This window comes from Cebus imitator, unplaced genomic scaffold, assembly GCF_001604975.1.
Source record: "Cebus imitator isolate Cc_AM_T3 unplaced genomic scaffold, Cebus_imitator-1.0 Scaffold267, whole genome shotgun sequence".
In the NCBI taxonomy this organism is placed as follows: Eukaryota; Metazoa; Chordata; class Mammalia; order Primates; family Cebidae; genus Cebus; species Cebus imitator.
Genome location: NW_016107582.1, coordinates 675666 through 691737, shown reverse-complemented (window position 1 = coordinate 691737; position 16072 = coordinate 675666). Strand labels below are relative to the sequence as shown.

The 16072-nt window shown below is 39.9% G+C and overlaps 1 protein-coding gene across 12 annotated transcripts in view; it reads right to left on the bottom strand.

Annotated features, from left to right (window-relative positions):
• EYA4 (EYA transcriptional coactivator and phosphatase 4) overlaps positions 1 to 6789 on the bottom strand; it is a 276762-nt gene extending 269973 nt beyond the window's left edge. For 8 of the 12 annotated variants that reach the window (XM_017500621.2, XM_017500620.2, XM_017500623.2 and 5 more), the window contains exon 1: positions 6395 to 6468. The gene's annotated coding sequence lies outside the window, so the exon portion shown is untranslated. Of the gene's footprint in view, positions 1 to 6394 lie in introns of all 12 variants that reach the window. The other 4 variants (XM_017500629.2, XM_017500622.2, XM_017500625.2 and 1 more) reach the window with 4 other exon arrangements.
• Positions 6790 to 16072: the final 9283 nt, after the last annotated feature.

The window sequence follows — 16072 nt, the reverse complement described above, 5'->3', positions numbered from 1 at the left end:
CAAGTTAGGCCACTGCTGGTGTTTCTTCTTAAAGTCTTTAAAGAAGGAAAGATCCTCTAACTAATAAAGTCAACCTTTGCGGGTCCAAATCCTTTGTACCTTATTCGAACCTGTAATCACATGTAGGGAACATTTTGATCAGTTTTAATTTTCTCAGTGCTAAACCGAAGTTGAAGATTGGTTAATAAGAATACTCAAGTTATATGAGGGGCAGTAGACACACCTTTCTGCTGATATGTCATACTGGGAGATATTTTATGGTATCTGACAGTCTGCTTTTTAGTGATGGCATACGAACATGTTAGAGTGAGTACTCTGAATTAACCCCTTTTGCCTGAAGACTCATATTTTTTTTGCAATTTCCATACATTGAAGACACTTAGAGAGAATTCCAGAGGCAGCCACGGTGAGAGGGCAGTGTTGGTGAGTCATTCTCAGGCCAAGTCACCCAGAGCAGTGCCGCATTTCTCTACTGGGCATATTGTCAGCTTCCATTTAAATAAAAGGATTCGTAGCTGAGTATATAAGTAAATAAAAAAATGAAAACCACTGCTTCAGTGGAAAAATACTATAAAATTGTAAAACAGGTTTCAACAGCAAAACAAAAGTGTTTACCAAGAGAAAAACCTTACCAATGCGATTACCAGATAAACTGAATGTATTTCCAAAATATGGGTGGCTCCCTCATAATTTAAACTTGCCTCCAAAAGTCCTTCATGCACTCTTTAACTTTTCAAGCCTTATTAGTTGCTTCAACATAAATGTGCAGATTTGAGATTCAAAACCAGCAAAAAAACAAAAACAAGGACACTAAGCTTGATAACCTTTAACCAATTTGGATAAGGCTTGAAAAGCAAAGGAAAATTCTACCTGTAAGTTAAATAGTTAAAAGATCTGATCGTAAGTTCTTGATGACTGGGAAACATTACAAAGTATAGCACTTCTCCAAATTCAGTCATTCACTACCCAGCTTGCCTTCATGACTGTGGCTATTTAGGCCATATTCTTGTTCACGGTTACTTAATATGTTTCTTCAGATAATTTTTTTCTTTGACTTCAATACTTTTTTTGCTCTTGTCTCAAACAACATTGCCCCTGAAATTACAGGTTTAATATAAAATTTAACAAATTTTTCTAATATCTAGTTATCCTTCCATAACTATGTAAATACTATTAAATGAAAATGTTCAGGTACCACCAAAAAATGGTGGTAAATGATTGATGGAAGCAAGTGCCCAACACATGCTGAAGGGTGAGGGTGTTGGCCTCATACTGGGGAATTTAGAATCATGGCTCCACTCTGCTGCCTGACTGGGTCTCAGCTTCCTTATCTGTAAAATGGGAATAACAAAAGTATCAAATTTATGGCATAGTTAAGATTAAAATTAGCTAATCCACGTAAATGCTTAAAACCGTGTTTTGTACGAAATTCTAAGTAAATGCTAGCTATGATATTATGATGGTGATAGTGATCAATATTACAGTAACAATGATGATGACTTAATAGTCAGCAAAACTGCAACTATCTAAAGACCAAAGCGACCACTTTTATTTACAAATACACTTTAGGAAACAATCAAGAAAATATGCTCTCAGATATGAGAGCTATTCCACATTGGTTTAATGCAATTTCACTTTGAAAATATTCATGTGATACTGTAATAGCAATCAGACTTTGCCTAAAAATTATAACCTAAATAAATTACCTGTGCGGGGAAAAGAAATGTAAACAATGCTAACATGATGGTACATATAGGTCTTTCTCTTATAGTCCAAAAGTACGTTAAAATAAATTTACTTACTGTATGTAAATAAAAGCTTTAAAATATGAATATGCTGTATTAAAACATTTCATACTGAAAAAAATGAGAATTTCTGATATTTTAGAATGGTGCCTTTCTTCATCATCCATGCATTGAAATCTCAGGGTAAGAAAGGGGCCAGACCAACTCTGAAAGGTTTCAAATATCAAACTATACTATTATGTCAGTGCCCTAAGATCAATTAGCACCTTTCAATGACAAAAAAGGTTACAGTGAGACTCAGAGGTGCACTCTCTGAAACTGTCTCAAACCACTCTATAAATATGGTTTTGATAACACAAAATGGCTTCTATTTTAAATTAATCCGTTTCATCTCTTTTTCTGGAGATGTGGAAGGGGTTAGGGGAGTAAGAACAGTGGTGTTCATTTTCTATATCTCTTTACTAATGAAAACATGGATGGAGAAACACCAAGAATCACAAACTTCAAGAGTAAAATGACATATCACCAAGGCATATATTAATGTGCAGGTCCACAAGCAATATTCAGTGACAGCAATGTTTATGAAGTCTTCAAACCTCTTAAAAGCAATCAAAGTTGCCTGTACTGCCTTTTAATGTGTAACTCTTGTTCATTTTCTTCTCTTAAGTTCAGGCTAAATGACACCAAGTTTGGCTCCAAGAATGATTTAATAAATATGCAGTGTCCCCCTCATTAAAACACATCGAACTACAAGATGCAGTATTACACACACTGCCATTTCATTACACCATTGCATCTCACCCATCTCCAGGGCAAATGCCTGAAGGAGGATGTCATTTCTTAGTTCACCGGGAAAAATTCATGAGAGAAGCAGGTACACTGCAATGCCACCCCATTCCCCCGGTGTTGATTTCCTTCACCTAGTAACCATTGTAATAAAATCCCCGAACTGTATTTCTGAATATAATTAGTTTAAGATACTCTATAGGGAGGCACATTACAAAAGTTTAGCATTCAGTATATGTAAGAATAATAACCATTTAGAAAAAGAAACTGTCAAGATTATATTCTCACTGAGAAAATAAGAAGGTGTTTTGATAGGTTTGTTCAGCTCTTCAATGAGAGGATTCAAAACATCTCGTACTTTTGATAGCACGCTTTTCTATTTCTTAAATGAGTGATATGAAATATTTACAACCAGACAGTACCTAAATTTAGGTTTTAAGTGCTTTAACAGCTCCATGAAATATGATCAGCAGCTGCAATACAGAACTATGGTGAATAAACTCCTTATAAAGAGGGGCCTGTTTTTACTGAATGTCCAGTGTTCCTATATTTACCTAATAGAAAAAAAATGATAATGAGAAAACACAATAAATATTTTCATTCTTAAAGTACTTAACACTTAACTAAGTCTTGAAAAAGATTATCTCCCCTCTTCTTGAATTCTGTATAAAAACTGTGAAGTTTTGTGGGGCAAAATATGTTTAATTTTATTATTTGAAAGTTAGAATGTGAACTTCCTAACATCTTAACTTTTTATAACAATAGTCATGGTCTTTCTACTATTCTATCTTTCTAAAAATTCTAAATAATCTAAATGCACTGCATAAAATTTAAAAATGAAATATCAAGCCATACAAATATATTTTTAGACACGACACCAGTCATTTAGAGCTTACAACAGAGATTGAAAACATGAAATTGGACACTCTATTTCCCATGGCTATGTAAAATTTATTTACACCCCAAAGCACAGCATAAATAAAAAGGACACTCTTAGAAATAGAGAACTTGTTTTTCTTTTTTTTAAAACCCAAAGAGGTTTCTTAAAAGAAAAAATAAAATAAACTATAGCAAAATGACAAGAACTCATCTGCCCTCAGAAAAGAAACTCCTATGCAGAAAATTTTTTTTCTTCAGCTTCTAGAAACCCACTAAAATTCAGCATCGATTTTTCTTAACAATTCATAATGATTATTTATACAATCATTCTTTTTTATACAAATCTTAAGATTTTTAAAACTTGAACACACTGCTTTAAAAATGTTAATTGCGAATATATACATATATGTGAAACTTTTTATTTTGGAAATGAGAAATTCAAATATTCAATAAATACTAATAAAAAGAAAACAGTGGAATAAATCTTATTTCAGTTATAATTGTGAACCAACCTGTAGTTACAAATGGCCTTTAAATATTGAAACATACTATTTTCAGGAAATTTACAAAGGAAAACAGGCTTTTGAAAACCATATTGATTTTAGACCTTTACTTATTAAGAAAGACAAGGACATGTCCCTAATAATCATGGAAAAGAACTGTTCCCAACAAATCTAATTATGTTGCTTTCAAAGCTGTAGCTGTCAAAAATTTTAACATTCTTGTACAGTCATTTCTAAATACCAGTTTAACTTTGAATGAGTTACAACTTTTAATCAGGTGGAACAAACTATTTTTACGGCTTATAACAATAAATGTGGGTGTAGTTATATCTGCTTTCGATATTGTTGCCATAAAAATCAGATTCTGGCAGTCTTAGTTTGTTTCTTGTTACTATTGCTTTTTATTTCTTGGGATAATGTTATTTTTAAAAATACACAAAAGTTTTTGAATGCAGTCTCCTAAAACGCCCCATACCAGATAGATATTAAATATTTTGTTTTGGGATTCTCTCCCTGCCCCCTGTAGTTTTTGGTTCTTCAGGTACAAGCTTGCCAACAATATTTTAAAAGAAAAAAAAAAAAAAAGGCACTGATTCTGCTTAAAACCAAACTGTACCGGGGAAAGGAATTCAAGTGCAATCCTTGCTCTAAGGTTTAAAAAAACAAAAACAAAAACAACGCAACAAACAAAAAACCATCGTCAACTTTCAGTCCTGTCAGTCACCTACGTGTAAGTGAAACTTCAGAAGCTGTTGATAGGGAGCCCGCGGTTGTTAAACGCTCCTAAGACTCCCACCTAAATCCCGTAGGAGCCCGCACTGAAACTGACAAACGCCCGAGGGTTCACAAAGTGGCCGCAGAGGAGAAGAGGAACAAAATGCCATATTCCAGGAGATGTATTTCGCTCCAACAATTACGTTGATCCCAGGGTGCCAAGCCAAAAGGGGTAAGGGAGAAAGAAAACTGTTAAGTATGAGCTCTTAATGTGAAACCTAACCTGTTGGTTCTCTTAGGTATCAGATTTTGGAAGTGTCTGTAATGACAGCCAGGAAAGCAAACTAATGGCCAACGGCCCACTGGGTTTGAACACCAGACTCCTGTTACCTCCTCACAGATCAAGTACACAACACACACGGACACGGAGGTGCTCCACGTGGAACTTCTCGGGAACCGTAACACATGCCCCGGCGCTATTCTGCACCTTGGCAGAAAGAGCAGAGGGACCTGCACCTTCCTCCTCTGCCCTCAGGTTAAGATTAATGAATGACTCTCTTGGCCTGCTGGGGATGATGGGCAAAGGCGCAGGGGACGCGATGAGGGAGGACAGTCTCCACACCACCCTCCCCCGGACACTCTCACTCAGGGCGCAAACCCCTTCTTCTTCATAGGAAGGAGAAAGAGGGGTGGTGGTGAAGGGAGACACTGTCCCCCCAAGCAGGGAAGATATGGGAAAAATTAAATTGCACTTTCTGCCTTTGCCACAGCTCTGCCACTAGACTCGGTCCGCAAATTCCCTAATCGGTCCGAGCTGGTCCGAATCTCGCAGACAAAGAGAGAAAACTCAAGTGCTACCAATCGAAAGTTCGGGTTGCTGTGCGGCGCAGAATAAAACGAGCACACACACGTCTACTTCCGAACCCCGCTTAACCACGGTAAAAATCCAAACCATTTCAAGTCCCACAGCCTCCCCAGACCCAGCAGCCTTGGCAGGAGGGAAAAGCCTGCTCTCCCCACCCAGACGCCTTCCTTTGGAGAAGTTATAAGCCTTCCATGGGGCACCCGCTACTCGAGCCAAAGAACGCGACTGCTCTGACAACGCGCCTCTAATTTCACGGACCCTGGCAAACTGCAGGAGACATTCAGTCCACGCCACATAAAAACTATTAAAGTGGGATCGCCGCTGTTGAAAAGCCCGATCAGTGCCTGGAGATTAGAGCGCGAGCCTGTGAAGTACACACGCACCCGGCATCGGGAAAGCCCAGGCTCCTGGGACCCTCCGAGGGACGCTGGGTCAGCATCCTCGCGCCTTGGCCATCTAGGGGTCATCAGAAAATAATACATATCATAGGGAAGACGTGGGGGAGACTCCGATGCGCGCGCCTCTGCCAGGTGGAGGCGGGTGCAGGCAGAAGCCGCGCGCAGGACTGCGAGGGGCGAGGAACTCCGTTATGCTCAGGCTCTGCGCCGACTCAGGAAGGGACAGGCCGACTCCGAGGGGACCCTTGGGGCGTGGGGACGTCCTCCAGGGCAGAGAGCACCGCTGCAATCCGCGCGGCCCGGGCCCTGAGGCGTGGAGCACCCGGCCTCCAAGCACCCCCGGGGACGCCGGCGCCAACGCACCGTCCAGCTGCGCGTCTTCCGTCCCCACCGCTCGGCGTTCCCGGCGGAGCCTCGAGCACTTTCCCGGAGAGTTTGAGGGCTCTCCAAACTCAGGCTCGCCCGGGAGCCCCGGGACGGGGATTGGAAGAACGGGACACTCACCTCGTAGCCTGGACCGCCTCGGATTCCCGAAGTGTCTGTCCCAGCCGCGGCTCTGTGTTTCCGTAATTAAGTATTTATTCTCCTTCCTTCCAGTGTCGAAGTTTCCCCTTCGCGCTGTGCCTCTGGTGAAAACAGGACATCCCCTTCGGCCACCCCACAACAAATAGCGTACACAAGCGGGGGAGAAGCGGGGCGGGGGGAGAAGCCGGCTCCGGGGGGGCGGGGGGAGGAGGAAAGGAGAGGAGCCAAAACTCCGACTGCGACCGAGGGTAAAGAAGAAGAAAAGTAAAAGAGAGCGCGCGCCCAGCCTCCGCAGTCGTCACTCCCCAGCTTTTCCCTCAGCTCCCCTCTGTAAGGCAGCGACAACTTCACGCGGACGGAATGGAAGTTTTGCGCGGAAGCGGGGAACGGCCGGAGCGTGCGCCTCGCTGCGGGCAGCCTCGCACTTGCGCGCGGAGGTGGGGCGGGGGCGACGTCGCCGCCAGCTACTGCGGGCTCGGGCGGCCGCCCGGGGCCTCGGGGCAGGCCGCCAGGGACGCAGGGGGCGGCGGCGCGCGGGGGACCCACTCCGTTTTTATTCGACCTCGGGTGACTGCCTATTGTCATCGTTTGCGATCTCGCGTGGGAACCGTCCTGGGCCTCTGGGGCCTGGATGTCCCGGGTGGCGCCGCCGTAATCTCCGCGCCCTCCGCGCCACCCCCACCCCGCCCCCACCCGGGCCGGCTGGAGCTGCTGCAGCCTACAGGCTGAGGGGAGGGACCCGCGGCCGCGCTCTTCTTCCTGGGCGAGAGAACCACTGTGGATCCCCACCTGCTTCTGTGGGGCAGCCCCCGGAATTGCCTGGAACTCTCTTGCTACCCAGTTCCCCTGTGCAGGCCACTGCGAGCCCCCTGCCGGACTCCTTTCCACTTACCCCAAGGGAGGAGACTGAAGGGACTTCGCCTACTTGCAACAACGTGAAATAAAAACTAACCCAGACCAGACTGGGGCGCTTTTTCTGACAGGAGGAAATACCCTTTTCCGTGGAGATGTATGTTATGAAGGACTAAGCAGTCTGGGGATAGGCTGTGCTGGGAAGGGCCTGGGCCCCTTCCAGTGCTGGGTGCAGGTATAGGCATCCCTCCCAGACTCCCAAAGGTCAAGCAGAAACGACTTATTCCAAGGCAGCGTCAGAGCTTCCCTAGGCACATTGCTGAAATGACATTTCGTGCCTAAGCCTCCTGCGCATGCATTACGCTCCAACATAGGATTTACGATTCTATACGCACATGTGTGTATACTACAACCGGGGGAAACAGCAAAGGTAGACCGCATAAATAATCCATAAATTTCGCGTCCATAAAATCACCTCTTCCAAAAACCTATTGTCTATTTTAGCGGCCTCTTCTTTGTCATATTGATAATAAATGTTTTACTTTATTGATAAATCGCTGAGTGTCAGTCATTGTATTGGTCACTTGTGGTACATGAGTTCATTTGGTTTTCATGACAACGCTACGGTGGTCATTATTAAGCCGGTATAAAAGATGAGAAACCAAAGCCCTAAGAGTCATGAGTAACTTTTCCAAAAGCAAATCCAGTGTTCTCTAATCACGAAGCCTATGATACAACAAGCAACCTCTACATTACCTTAGGTCTAAGAGTGGTCTAAGAGATTACAGACTAACCCGTTGAAATTACTCCCATTCAAAGAAAGTTTAGTTTTAATATATTATTCACTAATTTACGTTATCAAAAGGTTTGGAAAAATGATTTCATCCTCAACTTCAGGTTGGTCTTACGCAACTGATATGAACACTGTCCAATTCAAAAGCAGTTATCAACACTGAATACTTATGGTTACAATTTATTTTTTAATGAGTAGGGTATTATCTACAATGCTTAAGAGGCTCTAGAAAAGGTGGAGTTGTAAATTTAAAATGATAAAAGCCGTCGTTGCTGCTCTCATCACTTACTGGGTGTTCTTTCCTGCAGATTTATTTTGGAAGCTGTAGGCATTGCCAGGCATAATGTTTCCTTTTCTGGTTCTCAAGGTAGAAAGGGTTCTGGCAGTGGGTTTGGCACAAAGGGGATTTGGAGCATGGTTGAGAGCACATTCTGGCCTAAGGAGGAATGCCAGTTAACATACACTGGAGAGAAAAATATCAATGGGCAGACTTAATTAATTTTGCAGATTTATTTTCTCCGTTTCACATGTGAGAAAACTAAGGGCTCAGAATTTATAGAAGCTTGCTAATAAATTGCAGAACTGAGTTTCAAGCCAGCCTTTATTTAAATCCACTCTTAGTCATTGCGATGCTATTATTAATATTAATGGTATTCAGAAAAACAGTAATTGTTTTAATATGTAATATGTTACAAGCCAAATATGCAATTTAAATGTTTTGTGAATCATAGTGTCTAAGAATGCTCTATGGCTATAGCAAGTGTCATGTAAGAATTATGTACAATTATGAATTTAATACTGTCCTAAAAAGGCAACAACATTTTGAATTTCATTTTGGCATAAAATATTATGTGCTAGTTTCACCTATAAATAAAGGTGGGAGATGCATAATTTGAATAAAATAAAAATTCATACTTTAGCATGTTAACATAAATGTAGGTTGACTTTTTTTAGCATGTTTCTTTGTACCCTTCTAAAGTCAGATTTTTCAGTTACACTGACCTTGCTTTCAAGGTCATTTTGCTCCTGCATAGTTTTTTATACACCTAGATAAGAATACATGAACAGAAATTATTTTTTAAACCCAGAATAATATGTTAGTTATTTGACTTCATATTACTACCTTCTAATAGTTGTATTAAATGTACACATTAACATGGACACCATTAGGAGTGAGATAAAAGGTCATATTTTCAGTCCACATTAGAGATGGGGTTTCACCATGTTGGCCAAGCTAGTCTTAAACTCCTGACCTCATGATCCACCTACCTCGGCCTCCCAAAGTGCTGTGACCACAGGCATGAGTCACCATGCCCAGCCAGACTCAAGTTAATGCAATAAAGTGCATTTCTGATCACCTGTTTCCTCAACATTTACATATTTATATTTCCAAGATATTCCGTAGAGCATGAATCTGTGCAGAAGAATTAGGCTTCGACTAAAAATCTTTCTACATTTATCTCTTGAGTTTAGCAAACAGTAAGTCATCTCTAAATATCTTTCTTCATCTCTCTTTTTTTAGGGTTTCTTTTTATTGTGAGTCATCTGATGTCAAGAAAGCCTTGAGTTTAAGCTAAAAGCTTTTCCACATTGATTACACACAAAGTGTTTCTCTCCTGTATGGATTTTCTTGTGTTTATTAAGATTTGAATTATTGTTAAAACGCTTTCCACATTCACCACATTCATAGGTTTAACATAGGAAATAGAATTTTAAGGTTATAAAGACAAAAATGTATTGTTTGCTTAAATGAGGCATTATTTCCAGCATTTACATTGAGTACCACTTTTATAATTATAGCCATATCACCTATAATATTATTGACTTAATATGTATCTTTAAATAATCTATTTTTATTACATAAATTTATCAGATAAAGGGCATTTTTATAGTCACTATAAATGGAGAACTAATAAAACCTGCCATGAATAGAAGACAATCTTGCAAAAGAAACTCTATTGTAGAAATAAAAGTTATTTCTCATGTACCACCTAAAATTATCTCGCACACAGTTTCAGAAACATTGGTTTAAAGAATTACGTTCCATATGTTATTCAGGCTCTTCAAGATATATTTTCAAGCCTCCCCTTTTCATTACCAGAACAAAATGTTGCATCCAAGTTACTTTGGGTAATACTTTTTAAATTCTGTGCTTAGTTAATGATTGCTCTTGTCTAAAATATACTTGAAGTCTCTGAAGTTGAGGCATCTTTTTAAACTTCATGTATTATTTATTGTTTTGCTGACTATCTTACTTATGGCAAAATGCAAACAATTCATGAGTACACAATTAAAAAGCAAATTACTTTCCTTACATATTGTATCAGTTACTCATCACCCTTCCCCAGCATCTGTTAGCCTGGTACTGCAACAAAGTTCTATAGACAAGGAAGAAGAGAGGGAAAGTAGAACAATGGGAGAAACTCAAAGGGCCTAAAAGGTTACATGGGAGAAACTGAAGTCAGAGACCTGCTGCCAGAGTCTAGAAGTGATTCAAAAACACCAGTGTGTCCTGCATGACATGAATCAGGCTCTCAGAATATTTGTACGTGTTAAACTCAATCTGAAAATGACTATGTGTTGGGAGGAGTGGGGAAATAAAAAATATATGACTTTATAGTGAAAATCAGTGGAAATACAAGATTCACTTATTAGCAGTTCCCTCAACCAACTTCTCTGGGGTGGGATGCCTCTGTAGTTACCATTTACCATTTGTTTATTTTTCAAATGTGCATGGCTCTATTTTGGCGTTAGATTTTGTGTAAGTCAAATCAAACAAACAAAAGTGCTCTAGGAGCTCATAATCCAAAACATAATTTTTGTTTTAATTTCATTTAAAAGCAACCTTAAGGGAAAAACCAGGTCATCACTTTAGTAAGAAGATTTTAGGCTAAAAATTGGAATAAAACACTACATTTACAGAAAAAGAATGCAGAGTACTGGATGCTTGTAGAAATAATCCCAAAATAAATCTCTTGAGCACCTTTTGGTATATCTATGAACTCCAGCTGGAAGTATACACAATTTTTCAAAAATACAATAATTCAGTTGTTTCTTAGTAAATCTAAGCCAAACTATTTGAGCTTTGGATGTATGGAGTTTTAAAGACCAACCTTAATACGAACAAGGTTGAACGGTCTTTTAATCTACCTCTGTACTGATGACAGACTACAAGAACAAATGAAGATAAAACATGATTGCCCAAGAATCTAGAGCCCTGTGCTGCCGGTTTTCTAAAATCTATAAATAAACACACTTTCTGAGTAATTTTGTGCAGACAGACCAAGCTTAAAAAGGTTTCTACTAGATTGTGAAAGTGAAGAAATCAAATCTTCAGGGGACCTGCTAAATTTCCTCATTCTTGGCAGGGCCTCTAAAAGAAAGGAAATGCACATTTTCTGGGAGACGGCTTCATTGTATTTACTTTTAGATTTTCTCTTGAAAATTCTCTCCAGTTGAATCATTTTAGTAGCATATTAGGCAACTCTACTCCTTCTTCCATGCTTACACTCAGCCTTCAGATGTTTATAAACAGATATCATGCTCACTTTTAAGTCATGTTAGCCACGTTAAACAAATATAAGGCCTTTTAATCTTGTGGCAGTTCAGTCTTTACAAACCGGTAATCATTCTTATTGCTTGTCTCTGAACTATTTCCAGTTTCCTAGATGTTCATTTTTGTTAGAGGTATCCCACATTAAATACATTGTTCCAGGTGTGGTCTCATTAACATATAAGAATGAGTTCAATTTCTTTTTCCTTTGGTTACATTATATTTTGCCTCACTTTGAATTCCTACCAATGTATGCTACTTTCATATTCTAACAACTTATATGTAATTTCTTTTTCTATTTTCACTTCACACAATATTTTTCTTGGCATACTAATCAATCCAGATTTCCCAAGTACTTTGAATGCACATTTTAAAATAGTAATAATAGTCAAAACATGAACAATATCACTTTCTTGTCCCTTTGAAATCATTGGCTCATAGTCACCCACATTTCAAAATAGGAAAGCTCTAATTAACCTCTTTTCATCATATATTTATCATGTTTATCATAATGTCCTTATAAAATGTCCACTAGTTGTGATTGGGAAGTCTCTACATATAAAATTCAATGACTGGTGGAAAGTGGAATTTGACTTTATAGCAGACAAATAAATTGATTTGATGCTTCTAATGCAATGCATTTGGCATGGTTAACTCTAGGACCAATTGTATGAAATCTTAAAGTTAGGAACACTGATAAATTGCAATAATCTACTTGCACTGAATACTTCTGAATAAGAATATTATAGTATCAATGAAAAGTGTAATGAAAGCTTTTCAATGTGTCTTCTTTCCACCATATTTAATAGTACACTTGGAAACAATTTCTTCAATGTTTTTCTATTTCGAGCATATATTCTCAGCACCCCCAACACACCTTAAAATGACTTTTCCTGTTCATGTGATTCCTTTATTCCACCACCAACTTTTTCAAAAAAAAAAAAAGGTGTCAGCTCTCAGTGCATCTACTTTGTGACTCTTCTTAATCCTAAAAATTTTACTTCTGTTCCTATTCCTTTACTGAGACTGCTCTCTATAAGGGATCGCCAGTGGTCTCCTATTAGTCTTTCCTGAATCTTCAACATCTTTGATGTCCAGGAAGCATTTAGTATTATTGACAGCCATCAATTAGAAGCATCAAATCAATTTATTTGTCTGCTATAAAATCAAATTCCTCCTTCCACCAGTCATTGAATTTTATATGTAGAGACTTTCCAATCACAACTAGTGGACATTTTATAAGGATATTATGATAACATGGTAAATATATTATGAAAAGAGGTTAATTAGGGCTTTCCTAACTTCCTTTTTAACTTTCACTATTCCCTGTGACTGCTGTTACTTGAGATCCTACAGAGCTTCTTTTTTCTTCTTTTTCTTTTCTTTCTTTCTTTTTTTTTTTCTTTAGAGTCTCACTCTGTCATGCAGGCTAGAGTGCAGTGGCAGAATCACAACTCACTGCAGCCTCAACTTCCTGGACTCAACCTCCTGTATAGCTGGGACTACAGGCACATGCCACCATGCCTGGCTACTTTTTTAAATTACTTTTTGCAGGGACAGTTTCCACTATGTTGCCCAGGCTGGTCTCAAATTGCTGTTCTTGAAGCAATCCTCCTATCTTGTCCTCCCAAAGTGCTGGGATTATACAGCCATAAGCCAGTGCTTCACACCTCTTTTTTTCTTAATGACACTCAAAAATGGACCTAGACACAGGTTCTCTTCTCTTTCTTCACAATGGTCTCTCCTTTGATTCATTTATCATCTCTTCTTTCACCTCTAAATAGGCGACTTAAGAACATAAATGTCCTTTCCAGAATCCTGGTTATCTTTACCTGCAGGTCAAGGTAGGATCTCAAGCTGAACATACTCTCCATCCTCTCCACCTGTCTTGGTCCATTTTCTGTTGCTTCTAAAAGTATACTTGAAACTTGATAATTTATAAAATAATTTATTTCTTATAAAGGCTGAGAAATTCAAGACCAAGGAGCTGCATCTGGTGAGGACTTTCTTGCTGATCCTTCTTAAAAAAAAATTAGATGCTTAAGTGAAGGATGTTCAAATACTCCAGCTTATAACCTGATTGCAATACAGCATCAAACATCCAGTGTAATGAGAAAACTTCTCCAGTATATAACCTGTTTTGCAAGAATGCCAAATCATGTAGCATTTTGGGCCATTTGCTATACCTCTAAGTTTGTCTCTCTTTTGCATTCTACAATTCCATGTTTTGTTTTGTACTATTCCACATGAGCAGAGATAAAGTGGTCTGCTTGTGTCCTACAATTTGAGATCTGTGATGAGCAATTTCAGCTTCATAATATAATCTCAAAAGCAGTATATAAGTTTGAAAGAGAAAACAGAAAGATTGGGGTGTGTGACCCAGAAGAAAGCTTGAGCACAATCCACTGAGACAGAAAGCTTTATATACATAAGAGAGGGATGACTGGATTAGAAAAAGGCAGAAGGGAAAGTGCTACGATTTGCAGGTGTCCTTCAAGTTTCATATATTGGAAACTTAAATTCCATATTCATATGTTAATTGGAGGTGGGACCTTTGGGAGATAATAGGATTAGATGTGGTTATTAGAGTGGGGCTTCCATGATGGTACTAATGGCAACATAAGAAGAAAAAGAGAGACCTGAGTTGAAAAGTACGCTCTTGCCCTCTTTGTCAATGGATGTACTCCACCATATTATGAGGCAGTAAGAAGGCCCTCAGCAGAAGCCAACCAGATACTAATGCCATGCTCTTGGACTTCCCAGCCTCCAGAACATGATTCAAATAACACTTTTTCTTAATAAGTTACCCAGTCTTAGGTATTATGTTAGAGCAGAGTAAGGCAGAAAATTGATACTGAGAAGTGGGGCTATTGCTGATAATGAATACATGAAAATATCAAAGTGTTTTTGAAACTAGATAATGGACGGAGGCTGAAAGAGTTTGGAGGAACAGGCTATAAAAACTTATATTGTTGTGAATGGAGCATTAAAGGAGATTCTAGTGAGGGCTCAGAATAAAAGAAGACTGGAGAAAGTCTGGAACTTCTTAGAGATTACTTAAGTTGTCATGACCTGAATGATCCTAGAAATATTGGACAATAAAGGCCATTCTGACAAGGTCTCAGATGGAACTGAAGAACAAAGTATTGAAAACTGAAGCAAAGGTCATCCTTGCTATAAAGTAGTCTTGAAGACATTGGCTGTATTGTGTTCATGTCCTGGAGCATTATGGAAGGTGGAACTTAAAAGCATTGAACTAGGATTTAAGGCAGAAGAAATTTCTAAGCAGCAAAGTGTTCAAGATGCTGCATGGTTACTTTTGGACACTTACAGTGAGATTCAGGGCAAATGGATGGTTTAAAGACAGAATTTATAATGAAGGATGAAGAATAACATACAAATTTGAAAAATTTGCAGCCTCAAAATATAAGAAACAATGAGAATGCTGGGCACAGCGGCTCATGCCTGTAAACCCAGCACTTTGAAAGGTCAAGACGAGCAAATCACTTGACGTCAGGAGTTCAAGACCAGCCTGGGTAACATGGTGAAACCCTGTCTCTACTAAAAATAAAAAAATTATCCAGGCATGGTGGTGGGCACCTGTCATCCCAATTTTTCAGGAAGCTGAGGCAGGAGAATCACTTGAACCTCGGAGGTGGAGTTTGCAGTGAGCTGAGATTTCACCATAGTACTCCAGCTTGGATGACAAAGCAAGACTCCATCTCAAACAAACAAACAAACCAAAAATAACTGAGACTGCTAGAAGGGAGCCAGAGGCTGTTCATCAGAACAATGGGAGAAAGAGCCCAAATATATTTCAGAGATCTTCAAAGCTGCCCTTCCTATCAGAGAGGCCCAGAGGTCTACAAGGGCAGAATGGCTTATCATTATTAGCTCAGGACACCTGTTAAGGGGTCACTGCCCAGGGCTGCCTTGCTTAAGTGCAACATAACCAGCTACTCTGAAAAATACAGGCTATAAACCTTAGCAGCACCATGCCACAGCTCAAGCTGGCCCAGAAGCAACTCATACCGTTGTTTCAGAGGGTGCAAAGAGTAACCCTTGGCAGTGTCCAGATGGTGCTAACTCTGCAGTTGTGCAGAATGCAAGAGCTGTGGGGCCATGGTAGTCTCCACTTCAATTTCTAAGGATTTATAGAAAAGCCTGGTGACCCAGGCAGAGACTCATCACAGGGGCAGAGCACACTGAGAGCCCTCACTAGGGGAATGCTAAGTAGAGGTGTAGGGTCAGAGTTGGAGCTGTCCTCAAGACCCCAGAACTGTGGGGCCACTGGCAAAATTCAATGCTTCCCTGGGAAAGCTGCAGGGATTAATGTGCATCTCCAATCGGTGAAAGCAGCCCTGTGGCCTGAGCCCGGCAAAGCCACAGGAGTGGGGTTTCCTGATGCATTGAGGACACACCCCCCACCTCAGTGTATCCAGGAGGTGGCACAGGGGGT